Genomic DNA, 10995 nt, shown 5'->3' on the forward strand with positions numbered 1-10995 from the left:
AAATCTCATCCCTACTCTAAGAGGTCAAATGTCATGATCCTTCTCACTCAGTCCTAACACGTTCACCATAGATCCCCTCCTGAGCTCCCACTATGAGCCCCTAAAGTCATGACGGCCCAAGGCATGGAGAGCTCCGTAAGTGTGCCTTCACTGGGCCCCATCGTCAGAGCGGGGCCAGAACAGGAGAAGGTTCATTTATTCAGGCGACAATTATGGGTGACCAGGGACACGGTGAGCACCATGTCATAGCCTGACATGGTGGAGAGTAACACAGACACCTTCCCTGATATCTGGGGCTAGTGAGGAAACAGATCCGAATCAGGTAAAAGAAACCAGCCAGACCAGCCATCAGTGCTAAGTGTCAAGAAGACAATAAAACACGGGGTGTGATACTGGGGGTTGGGGGGCAGGTACCGTTAGAAGCAGAGGTCAGAGAAGGCGTTCTAGAGGAGGTGACCCTGAGATGGGACCGGACTGCTAGGCCAGAGCCAGCCCCAGGAAGACCAGGGTATTCTGGGCAGCCCTAGAAAGCTGCTTTGGGCGGTCACCACATCAGAGTTTCCATGACGACACGAAGGTCACGAAGATCCTGAGACTCTAATTTCAGTCAACAATGAATCACAGTCATTCTGCTCGCACCACAGCTGCGTGCCCCAAACACCCACCACACCCACCATATCCACGATGGCAGTTTGTTTGACCAACAGAAAAAAGATTATTCCAAAATATACTTGGTGGAAGGGTGAGGGAGGATGAGGTCTCCAGTTTGTCCTTCAAATAGCAGTCATCTTTGGGGATTCAGAACTTCCCCGGGATAGCACTGCTAAAAGGGCTTTGCCTCTGGAGTTAATTTCCAAAAAGTGTGCACCTGCCTTTTGAGAATTCTGCATGAAAGGGGTGCTGAAATGGGGAAATAGAGGCAGGGAGATTTATTGCTGATAGAGGCACTCACAATGGGAAAGGGAACTGGCATTAACAGAACACCTGTGTATACCAGTCTTGAGCTGGAATGTCTTACCTGTGCTGTGGCCTTCACTCCAGGAGGAAGGTATTAAAAGCCCCATTTTTGCAGGACATTGGATCTCAGAGAGGCAAAGCAACTTCCTTAATGTCACACAGCAAGGAAGTGGCAGTGCCAGAACTAATTACATTCTATTATATTAATTACAAATGCATTACGAATTACATTATGTTAATTACATTAACCAAATGTGTCGATCATTTCCTAGGTTCCAGGATCCTTGTTAGATGCCTTAGGATCACCCATGATTTCAGTGAATTCTCACCATATATTATTACTATTCCCATCTAGCAGATGAGAAGACAGACTCAGAGAGGTGAAGTAGCTTGCCCGGGTCATTCAGCAACTAAGTGATAAAGCCAGGATTCAAACCCACATATATCTGATGTCTTTTTTCTTCCAGAAGGAGAGACTAATGTCAATAAAGGAAAATATGAAAATGTTCCATATTAAAAGAACCCAAAGAGGTATGACAACTGAATACAAAACCTGATTCTAGATTGGAAACTGTACTGAAGGGAAAAGTGCTAGAAAGGGCCTTTTGTGGCCAACTGCCAACGTGGGAATGTGGATGGTAGATTAGATAAAAGTGTTGTGTCATCCTGGATTTATGGTGTTGGTGACTCTGCTGTGATTATGTAAGAGAATATCTTCATCTTTAGGAAACACAGCAAAGTATTCAGAGGTAAAGGCCATGATGTATGCAACTTCATATGGTTCAGAAAAAAATTGTGTGTGTGAGTGCATGCCTGTGTGTGTGTGTGTCTAAAGAGAAAAAGCAAATGAGGCAAAAAGTTAACAATATATGAATCAAACGGGTAAGTCTAAAATTATTTTTAAGCTTTTCTGTAAGTTTAAAATCATTTCCAAAAAAATAGTTGAAAAGAGAGAGGGAGAGAGAAAGAGAATCGCCAGATGTCCTCTAATGAGCTTGGGGTATTTCTGAGTGCTGCTCCAAGGACAGTTCAGCTCTTTTCTGTGTCCTAATTCTTCCCATCTGTCTGAAATTCCACCATTACCAATTCATTCCTTCAGCTTTATGTCATTTTTAAATGCATATATCTTTGAGAGTTATTTGTCATTCAGATCTTAAGGAGACTGAGCTTGAAATATTAATACTCACCATCAGTTATTGAGTAGTTATGCCAGGTACTTTCTCTGCATTGTCTCAGCTAATCAACCTAATAGTCCCAAACACCATAAAAGGTAGGTACTCTTACTACCCTCATCTGACAGAACTGGAAACCTGGGCATGGAGAATGTCATAACGAGTCCCAAGTCCCTCAGCAACAAAGCCGAGGGTTGAACTGAGACGCCTGAGTCCAAAGCCCAAACTCTTCACTTCTGTAAAAGTGCGATACTTCAAACAAGTAAACAGTTTGCTTTCCAAGTAGAAGAATAGACTAAACACCAAAGAATACACCAGCTTGCTTTTTTTTTTTTATTTTTTCCCCGAGAGGCACGCCCTGACTTCCCAAACTCTACTGAGTGTCTCAGGTACCACTCTTATGTGCTAGGACAGTAGCCTTCATTTTCTGGAGAGAAGGTATCATGAGTGATTCCTGGCCTTGGAACATCAGCTGACTTCTGAGCACCCTGGGAAATTTAGGTTCACTGCCAATTTACCAGGTGCTGTCATTACCATCACCAGACATTCTGACTTCCCCAGGATGTGTTTTGCATTTCCCTGAAAGTGTCTGATTTTTGTCTCACTTTTGAGCAAATGCTCTTCCCTATGCCCAAAATGCCCCTTGTCCTAATTCAGCTTTTCCTGCGAAACTCTGGTTTGTTCTTTTTGTCACAGTCTGGATGTCACTTCCTCCAGGAAGTCTTCCCTGAATCCTAGACTAGAGTAGGTGCCCCTCCAACGGGGTCTCCAGGCACCAAGGTATTAGCTTTGTTCTGTTCCCTCTCAATTTCCCTGTAAAAGCCCATCTCTCTCCCCTCTGTCTGAAATTTATAGGTCTTTATAGTCTGACAAAGCAGGGACTATGTTTTGTTCCCCGTTTGTACAGAATAATGGCTAGTACAGAATAATGACTCAGGAAATATTTGGTCTATAAGTAAATAAAGGGAGGTGAACCAAAGAGTGATCTTAAACTGAATTTCATTGTGCAGTGATAGAGGCTTTTAGTTAAGCCCATGATTCTATAATGTGAGAGGCAGGTTAGAAAACTAACCCAGGCCCTGGTCTTGCAGACCTGGTTTTGAATCCCAGATCTGCAGCTCTCTGTGCCTTGAAGCAAATTGTCTCATTTCTCTACATCTCAGTTTCCTCTTCTGTAAAACACAGATGAGCAGAGCCTCTGAGTCATATTGTATTGCGAGCATCAAACTTGAGACCATGGAGCTCAGCAGCATCCCTGAGGCTGGCAAGCCCTGGATAACTGTTGGCCATTATGATTGGGATTTGTTATGTTATAATCATTATTATCATGATTATTATCGTTAAAGCTGTATTAAAAGGAAAAGAATCAGACGTAAACTTTCAGCCAGCTGCTGCCATGGAAACCTGGCTAACCACTTCGGGTGTCATTGACTCTCCATCCAGATGTTGGATGTACCGTGGTTCCTGGGGGTCTCGCCTCAAGCAGAATCTAGCTCTGCAAACGAGATTTCTTTGTTTCCTTTGTCAAACTCCAATTTGCTTTGGGGGAAATAGAGCACATCATTTCAAATTCCTGGCCCCTTGTGTCCAGAACCAAGATTGGTGTGTTTTGTTAAATCTGGTCTGAATCCTTGGGTCAGGCAAGATAATTCTTGGTTCTTGAAAGTACTTTTTTTCAGGTATGTTTACCAATAAAATGGACTACCAGCTGCAGAGTCTTCCTCCTGTGGCGTGAATGCTGCAGCTGGAGAGCCCCACGGCTGGAGAGGCAATGTCGCACAGTGGTTAGGCACACAAACGTCAGATCCCGCCCCATAGCTAACTGTACCACCTTGGGCAAATGTAGTTACCGCTCGGTGCCTCAGTTTCTTCATCTGTAAAATGGGGTCATGGTTGTATCTACCTCAGAGGGTTTTAGAAGAGGATTAAATGAGTAGGTATTTGTAAAATGCTTTGAACATTACCACATATAATACTAAGTATTTGTTAAATAAAGTTAATAACAGTACTTTGTGGTCACTTCAAACAAAAGAAAATTCTAGATTATAACCTCAGAGCCTTGGGGTCCATAAATGTGTGTATTTATTTTTGCATTTTTGTTTCAAAGATATCTGTACAGGAGGGCAGGAGGGAAGCAGAAAGAAAATCCTTTTTTTTTTTTTTTTTTTTTGGCCTGTGTAGTTGGCAATTCCTATGGGGAAGAAATCAATGAAATTTTGATAAACAGTTTGCAACCCTCTCTGGCAAATCCCTAAAATTGATTCCACCGAGGTCCTTGACTTTCAAGTGCTCTCCAAAGAAGACAAAAATAAACACAGGCTTCTCTCTAAGCTAGGAGGTGAAATTTCATTTCCGATAGTAATAATACTTTTAAAAACCGCAGACCAGTTATATCCAAGCCAAAGGTAATTTATTTCATGAGGGGTTGTTCGAATATAAAATAAGATAGAACTAATCATAATAACCAGCCATACAATTAAAAGGCACTTTAAAGGTCTCAAAACATATTTGCATAACTTACCTGCTTTCCACGTATGTCCCATGGCTCCTATGCTATGGAACAAAGGGCCCAGAATTAGGCGGCTTCCATTATCCTGCATGAACTTCTATTCATCAGCAAGCAGTTTCATGTTCCTAGGCCTCAGTTTTCCTGCCTATAAATGGGGAGAATATTCCTCACCTCGTGGTGTCACAATTATGGAGTGAGCTATTTGGCGCCCCTCACCAGGTGACTGGCACATGTTTAGTATTGTTGCCTCACACAATAGATTTTGAAGATTCGATTATGAGAATAGAATGTGAAAGTCAGGTGAAATAAACATGTCTTGAAATTTTCAAATAAAGGGTATTATTTCAAGTAAGATTCACATGTTAAGGAAGGATTGCTAAATATCTTGGTATGGTATAGCAATAGAGTTATGATTTTTAAAGGCGCCTTCCAGACTGTAGTCTCTAAATACCATTAAGCACTAAAAAGCACCAGATCTTTGTCGGGAAAATGGCTGATTCCAGGTCTAGAGCAGGAAATATACAAGATAAGTCTGGGAGTCACCAAAGACAACCTGGGCTGTGACAAAAGGACTCAGGAGACAACTTGAAGGGGTTCCCACTAGCCAAACAATGGGACCACTTGAGGATCAACAGAGACACTAACTGCAAAGGATTGCAAACACCAGCTATGCTCCAGCCGTGAGTTTATAAATGATACCAGAAAAGTGATCACTTTTGGAAGAGTTTAGAGAGCCAACTCATTTATTTTCAAAACCAGTTAATAAAGAGGAGACAATTGAGCATTTTCCCCTTTTCCTATGTGAACTGATTCTCTGCGTAGTTAAGTATTAGTCACATAAGAGAAGTGTCTTTGTCTCGGAGGATCCTAGCTAATACATGCAGGAATGGCAAAATATCACTGTTTCTCATACTCCTAGTGAATTAATGGACCCAGTCAATGTCTCTCTGTGGTCATTGACTTAATCACCAAAGACAGAGAACCACGTAGACTGTGCCCATGAAGCAATCTTGCCCCTCCAAATAACAAAATCAAAACAAAACCACGGAATCTTATGGGAGGTCTAGATCTAATTATCAGGTTACACGAAGTGCAAGAGACAAATGAAGACAAGAGACAGGCTACAGAACAGCGTTGCTAGGTGGTATGTACTATTCTCAAAAGCCAGCCAACCTCAGAACTGGATAAAAGGGACATATGGCATGTGAGCTTGTTGAAGCGATTCTTTCAGAGGAGGAAGGGAGGTAACATTTGATTGAACTGTGAAGGATGAGTATAATTTTGTCAAGCAGATTGGAGCAGGGTGTTCTAAGCAGAGGCCCTGGAGAAGTAACAAAAGTCAAATATTTGAGAGGAGTGAGCACTGAACTTTTCCCAGTTCCCAGCTAAATGTCCCTCACACACTCGATCTCTCTCACTTCTCAGAGCTTTTTCTAAGGCCCCCAGGATCAGAACCAAAGAGAAGAAGAGAGAGGCCCAGGAACAAGCCCGAGCTCTCAGGCACCCTTCCTGCACTTGCAGGACCCTGGGAGTGAGGACCTCTGTATATTTTGTACCCTGGGTGTCTTTCTTGCCTTACCCTGGCCCTTTCCCAGTAAGGTAACTAACTTCCTCTTTCACATCCTTGGACCCCAGAGGTCATCAAACAAGAACAGACTATGAAAAGAACTGTCACCTTCCATGCTCTGAACACTATACTCCTTTTAATTCTGTCTTAGATTCCATTGGGGTCTCCTACCTACCACCTCCCCTCTCTATCCTCATTCTGTCTGTACCCCGCCCCCCACCCCCGTACCACATACACACATGGGCTCTGTCAAGCCACCACTGGCCAGTCTTGTCCTTGTGCAGTTGGTGTCTTAAGACTGGGAGCAGGATTTTACACACAATCTGAATAAACTTTATTTTGTTTCTTTCAGGAACTCCTGCCATTGAATATCATCCTTGTTTAGGTCCTTATTTATTATTCAGCATATCAGCTGTTTTCCCAAGCCTTGTATTCATTCATTCATTCATTCATTCATTCATTCATCACACATTCCCTGAGCACCTGTTCTGAGCCCAGCCCTGTGCTGAAGGCACAGGAATGAAGGACCCGTCTCTGCTCGTGAGAAGCTATGGCATAGTCCAAAGGAGGAGATAGGTAGCGAAACAGCTCGTGATAACTCAGTGGGCTGAGTGTGACAGTAGAGAAGAATGGCGGTACTGAGCACAGAGCGGGGCCAGGGAAGGCTCATGGAGGAGGTGGCACAGGCGTTCAGATCAGCGAGGATGACTAGAGAGAGTGCATCACTGGCACTGGGACATGAGCCATTCTGTTTGTCCCCCAGATGTTAAGCCCGGGGACTTGAGCAAGGCAAAGCCTTGTCACGATCAGGAAACCCTTTGCACCTTAGAGAGAAAGGTACGCGGATGAATGAATACCAGTGTGCTGTAAAAGGCGGCTGCTGCCAGCTCCTCTGGGGCTTTTGCGTGATTGAGAATTAGAGAAAGGCAGCCTTAGCTGCCTCACTGCTGCTTCCTCTGTGCACACTCTCCCCACCCCCATGGTGTGGTGGCAGAGTGTAACCCAAACACAGAGGGACGGACTCCTTGAGGTGTTAGGGTGCTCTTTTTCTGCTTCTCTCCTTCCTTCATCCATACGAATTGACGGCCTCCCTTTAAATGGGGGATGCAAGAGAGGGTAGGTGATTAGACCACAAGCCAGCCAGCGACACAAAGACGCTGGGGTTCAGGGCCCCGACCCAGGAGTGTCAGTCAACAGAAGCCACACAGTTCCTGCCAAAGGCGCTCCCTGCTCCCCAAACCTCAAGCTCCGCAGCAAAGCTCAACTGTTGAGAGCTGGAGTCTCTTTCTTAAGGAAACAGCACCCCCTGCCGTCACTGCTAACTACAGGCCGATTTGCTTTAGCACTGAGGACCTGAGCTGTGCCCCGAGCCAGCGGATTTTATCTACACCCCTCACTCCACTTCTGGAAAGAAGTCCAGCCAGACTTCTTTATTTGCTTGTTTGCTTTATTTCAAATGAACTTGGTGCAAAGGATCTAGGGACACCATCTGATTTGTCATCATCATTATTATTAATTATAATAACAATTACTCATTGTTGAACACTTATGTGGGAAGCACTTATATGCATTATTTTGTTTTATTATCTCAATAGTAAAGCTTATTATCCCCATTTTGTAGATGAAGAAACTGAAAACATTGATCAGTTGGTATAATTATGTTTTATTTCACAATTTAATCATAATAGCTTAATAATTATTTCTTCATTCATCCACTCAACACCCTTGTATTCAGTACCTGCTGTAGCTCAGGCTCCAGAGTTACTAGGGTGAGTAAAATACTGCCCTTGTCTTCAGGAAGTCATAACAGAGTAACGAGGGGACAGGGTATTAATTGAGTACCTGCTCTGTGTAGCTCTGCTCGGTGTTTTACATTGCACTGTCTTATCTAACTCTCCAACAACCCTGTGAGGTAGGTGTTTATATACCCATTTTACAGATGAGGAAAACGGAGTCTCGGAGACTTCAAATTACTTGCCTAAGTTAGTGCAGCTGGGTGGTGGAGGAACTGGGATTTGAACTCAGCTCTTTCTCCCTGACACCAAAGCCCTACCTTTTGAGAGTAAATATTAGAAGAAATGCTATTTAAAAAAATAAATAAAAAGTTTCTTGAGGCCTAGGAGGGGTCAGGAAGATGGAATGAGCAACTCTGCCCAAGGTTGGTGATCTTTGCGTTCTTACAGTCATTTGTTTCCTCAGTCATCTAATAAACTAAAAGACATTTGCTGAACACCTACTGTGTGTTAAGCATCTCATTGAAACCCAGGGAGATGGTGGTGGTGGACCAGATAGTATTACACCTACCTTCATGGAGCTTAGAGTTGGGGAGTGAAGGGAAGTCTAAACCATGGAACTCCCAGTCAATTCTCCAATTGGAATCAGGTGCTGGGAAGAGAGAGGAATAACACATGTTATAAAAATACCAGGAGTGCCCTAAGACCAAGGCATGCTGGGAAGGCCTGGCTGAGGACATCACGTTTGAGCTGCCCTTCATAGCTGGAGAGCAGACTGCAAAACGGAGAAAGGATGAAGGAGGCTCCAGGCAGGAGGAGGGGCACATGTGAAGGTTCAAAATAGGAAGCAGGTGGGAAAAGGCATGTTGTGAAAAGGAGAGATGGGGAGGAAAGTGAGGCTGGGCAGGGGTCACAGGTAATCAAGCCAGGTTAAGGGTTGGGAACCTCAGCCTGGAGCAGTGCTTCTCAAACTAGCTGTGGGAAGCACGAGCTTTGTTTGTATTTCTCTGCTCCCTCACACACAAGTGCTTTTGTAAAATGCAATAAAAAAATGAAAATTATAAAGCAAAGATATACAAAATAATAGCACAAACTTATGATTACTAGGTTCAACAGACATAAAATTACTCTTTTCTGTACTTATAGTGGACCAGTAACGGTTTGCAGACTGCCACCTATCAAAGACCACTCTTTGAGAAGCACTGCTTAGTGCCCCAGGGAGCCATTGTATCTGCTCCTGGAAGAATAAGGAGAGTTCAGCAGGCAACTAGTAAACAATGAGAGAGGAGGACACTGAGGGCAAAGACACAGTCACCTCAGGCAACCCTAGCTGTTTGGGGAATGGCAGATTATGGGGTCCATGGAGGGGCTGGGGAGGTGAGAGGCAAGCCTGGCAGGCAGGCTGGGCTCTTGGAGGGCTTTCGGAGCCAGGATGTAGAGCAATAAGATCTGCACAGAGCAGACCTAAGTCACAAAAGCACCTGCCAGTGTCATTGCTCTCTTTCGAGTATTGTAAAGCCACCAGAGCTGCCCTGCATAACTTTTTCTGTCCTGTTTTGCTCATCTGATTGCTAAGCTCAGCATACTCCCTTTCAAAAAAAACAAAAAGAATAACAAAGAAAAAAATTAGCCTTTGATTAGACCAATACTGAAGTCCAAGGCAGCCATCTATAATTTGATTAGAAAGCTCAGAAACGCAATCACTGAAGAACATTGGCCAGTAGGACTGCCCTATATGCGCTAGTAACTATTTGACCCAATCACGGGCATCTTAGACATATTTGTTTTATCATCCCAAGCATATTAGGAGCTCCTCCAGGGTAAAGAATAAAATCTTAAGTATAATAGATATACCTTCCACTGCCAAGCCCTGGGTCCAAATGTTTTTCACAGTATATTCACAGGTGAGGAAACTAAGGCACCTGAATTCACACAAGTAAGTAAAGGGCAGATGCAGGATTCTGAGCCAGACCTGTTCGGGCCCAGGGAGCCTTCAGGCTGCAATGCTGGTGACCTGTGGGACAACAGATGTGGTGGGTGAGGTGGGGTGGTTAAAGAGCCCCAAGGTAGGACTGGGAGGGCTGGGAAATATTTCATATCACTAACGAATTTTCCTCAGCTGGCACACCAGGGGATTCAAAAGCAATGACAAACCAACCTTTAAATTTTGGGTTAGAGTAGAAATAGGAAACACTCTAATTGGGTAATATGAGGAGGTCTTATTAAAGAGACAGTTTAGAAAGATGTGGGCAAGATTGGCTAAAGAAGAAAGTTTATAGGGCAGTCCCCCCCCCCCCCCACTGAAAACAGTGGGGTGCCATTTCTACCCTGAGCCTGAAGGGACCAGGGGAGAGAGCAGTTACCATAACTGAAACAGGAAGTCACCGGAGAGACTGACCAGAGCTGTGATCTTTGCAGGAGATACCACCAATCTCAATGCCACGGGGGAGGGAGGGGGGTAGCAGGAGTGAAAAATAGGACTAACATCAGAAATGTTGTTCAGCGGAGCGCCTTTGATGGTTCACTTCCAGAATGAAGTTTCCTGGGTGCCAGGCTTACCAGCCCCAGGTTAGGGAGAAGAGAGGGCCAGGAACAGAGCAGAATGGCTCAGGATTGTAACTCCGTAAGAAAGACGCACTCTTCAGGTGCAGTTGCTTTGCAGACATCCCTGGGATTTGGCCCAGTAAAAAGGGGCTATTTGTATACCAGGCCAGCTTAGAGCAAATGAACTCTCTTCCATCTTCCTTGTCAGACTGGAGGCAGGTATTCTCTAGACCCTGAGAGATGACTTTGGGCAAGCCACTTAGTATTTCTAGGCCTCTGCTTCCTCATTTGTAAAAAGAGGGCATTAGGCTTAATGATTTCTGGTTCCCAGGCAATGCTATATAGAAGAAGCCCAGGCTTGGAAACGAGGCAGCTGTGAGTTAAAATCCCTCTACACTACAATTGGCTGGATGACCTTGGGCCCACTGCATCTCTGAGTCTCAGCTTCCCTATCTGGAAAATGGGAATGATGTCTACCCAGCCCAATCATGACGTTTAAACAATGTGTGTAAA

Source organism: Rhinolophus hipposideros, assembly GCF_964194185.1.
Source record: "Rhinolophus hipposideros genome assembly, chromosome: 23".
In the NCBI taxonomy this organism is placed as follows: Eukaryota; Metazoa; Chordata; class Mammalia; order Chiroptera; family Rhinolophidae; genus Rhinolophus; species Rhinolophus hipposideros.